The sequence below is a fragment of the Heterodontus francisci genome, unplaced genomic scaffold, assembly GCF_036365525.1.
Source record: "Heterodontus francisci isolate sHetFra1 unplaced genomic scaffold, sHetFra1.hap1 HAP1_SCAFFOLD_705, whole genome shotgun sequence".
Taxonomy (NCBI): domain Eukaryota; kingdom Metazoa; phylum Chordata; class Chondrichthyes; order Heterodontiformes; family Heterodontidae; genus Heterodontus; species Heterodontus francisci.
In genome coordinates this window covers 1-2,878 of record NW_027142242.1, presented here as the reverse complement: position 1 = coordinate 2,878, position 2,878 = coordinate 1, and positions in this window count along the sequence as shown.

Below are 2,878 nucleotides of genomic sequence, written 5' to 3'. Positions count from 1 at the left end.
TCTCTGTCTGTGATTGACAGTGCGATGGGGAGGGGTTTATCTCTCTCCCCCTCTCTGTGATTGACAGTGTGATGGGGAGGGGTTTATCTCCCTCTCTCCTCTCTCTGTGATTGACAGTGAAATGGGGAGGGGTTTATCTCTCTCTCTCGCTCTCTGTGATTGACAGTGTGATGGGGAGGGGTTTATCTCTCTCTCTCTGTGATTGACAGTGTGATGGGGAGGGGTTTATCTCTCTCTCTCTCTCTCTCTTTCTGTGATTGACAGTGTGATGGGGAGGGGTTTATCTCTCTCTCTCTCTCTCTCTCTGTGATTGACAGTGAGACGGGGAGGGGTTTATCTCGCTCTCTCTCTTTCTGTGATTGACAGTGTGATGGTGAGGGGTTTATCTCTCTCTCTCTCTTTCTGTGATTGACAGTGTGATGGGGAGGGGTTTATCTCTCTCTCTCCCTCTCTGTGATTGACAGTGTGATGGGGAGGAGTTTATCTCTCGCTCTCTCTCTCTCTCTGTGATTGACAGTGTGATGGGGAGGGGTTTATCTCTGTCTCTCTTTCTGTGATGGACAGTGTCATGGGGAGGGGTTTATTTCTCTGTCTGTGATTGACAGTGTGATGGTGAGGGGTTTATCTCTCTCTCTCTCTTTCTGTGATTGACAGTGTGATGGGGAGGGGTTTATCTCTCTCTCTTTCTGTGATTGACAGTGTGATGGGGAGGGGTTTATCTCTCTCTCTCTCTTTCTGTGATTGACAGTGTGATGGGGAGGGGTTTATCTCTCTCTCTCTCTCTTTCTGTGATTGACAGTGTGATGGGGAGGGGTTTATCTCTCTCTCTCTCTCTCTCTCTCTCTCTGTGATTGACAGTTTGATGGGGAGGGGTTTATCTTTCTCTCTCTCTCTGTGATTAACAATGTGATGGGGAGGGGTTTATCTCTCTCTCTCTCTCTCCCTCTCTGTGATTGACAGTGTGATGGGGAGGGGTTTATCTCTCTCTCTCCCTCTCTGTGATTGACAGTGTGATGGGGAGGGGTTTGTCTCTCTGTCTCTCTTTCTGTGATGGACAGTGTCATGGGGAGGGGTTTATTTCTCTGTCTGTGATTGACAGTGTGATGGTGAGGGTTTTATCTCTCTCTCTCTCTTTCTGAGATTGACATTGTGATGGGGAGGGGTTTATCTCTCTCTCTCCCTCTCTGTGATTGACAGTGTGATGGGGAGGAGTTTATCTCTCGCTCTCTCTCTCTGTGATTGACAGTGTGATGGGGAGGGGTTTATCTCTCTCTCTCTCTCCCTCTGTGATTGACCGTCTGATGGGGAGGGGTTTATCTCTCTCTCTCTCTCTCTCTCTCTCTGTGATTGACAGTGTGATGGGGAGGGGTTTATCTTTCTCTCTCTCTCTGTGATTAACAGTGTGATGGGGAGGGGTTTATCTCTCTCTCTCCCTCTCTGTGATTGACAGTGTGATGGGGAGGGGTTTATCTCTCTGTCTGTGATTGACAGTGTGGTGGGGAGGGGATTATCTCTCTCTCTCTCTCTGTCTCTGTGATTGACAGTGTGATGGGGAGGGTTTTATCTCACTCCCTCTCTCTGTCTGTGATTGACATGGTGATGGGGTGGGGTTTATCTCTCTCCCTCTCTCTCCCTCTCTGTGATTGACAGTGTGATGGGGCGGGTTTATTTCTCTCTCTGTGATTGACAGTGTGATGGGGAGGGGGTTATCTCTCTGTCTCTCTTTCTGTGATTGACAGTGTGATGGGGAGGGGTTTATCTCTCTCTCTCTCTTTCTGTGATTGACATTGTGATGGGGAGGGGTTTATCTCTCTGTCTGTGATTGACAGTGTGATGGGGAGGGGTTTATCTCTCTCTCTCTCTCTGTGATTGACAGTGTGATGGGGAGGGGTTTATCTCTCTCTCTCCCTCCCTGTGATTGACAGTGTGATGGGGAGGGGATTATCTCTCTCTCTCCTCTCTCTGTGATTGACAGTGTGATGGGGAGGGGTTTATCTCTCTCTCTCTGTGATTGACAGTGTGATGGGGAGGGGTTTATCTCTCGCTCGCTCTCTCTGTGATTGACAGTGTGATGGGGAGGGGTTTATCTCTCTCTCTCTGTGATTGACAGTGTGATGGGGAGGGGTTTATCTCTCTCCCCCTCTCTGTGATTGACAGTGTGATGGGGAGGGGTTTATCTCCCTCTTTCTCTTTCTGTGATTGACATTGTGATGGGGAGGGGTTTATCTCTCTGTCTGTGATTGACAGTGTGATGGGGAGGGGTTTATCTCTCTCTCTCTGTGATTGACAGTGTGATGGTGGGGTATATCTCTCTCCCCCTCTCTGTGATTGACAGTGTGATGGGGAGGGGTTTATCTCCCTCTCTCTCTTTCTGTGATTGACATTGTGATGGGGAGGGGTTTATCTCTCTGTCTGTGATTGACAGTGCGATGGGGAGGGGTTTATCTCTCTCCCCCTCTCTGTGATTGACAGTGTGATGGGGAGGGGTTTATCTCCCTCTCTCCTCTCTCTGTGATTGACAGTGAAATGGGGAGGGGTTTATCTCTCTCTCTCTCGCTCTCTGTGATTGACAGTGTGATGGGGAGGGGTTTATCTCTCGCTCTCTCTCTCTGTGATTGACAGTGTGACGGGGAGGGGTTTATCTCTCTCTCTCTGTGATTGACAGTGTGATGGGGAGGGGTTTATCTCTCTCTCTCTCTCTCTCTCTCTGTGATTGACAGTGTGATGGGGAGGGGTTTATTTCTCTGTCTGTGATTGACAGTGTGATGGTGAGGGGTTTATCTCTCTCTCTCTCTTTCTGTGATTGACAGTGTGATGGGGAGGGGTTTATCTCTCTCTCTTTCTGTGATTGACAGTGTGATGGGGAGGGGTTTATCTA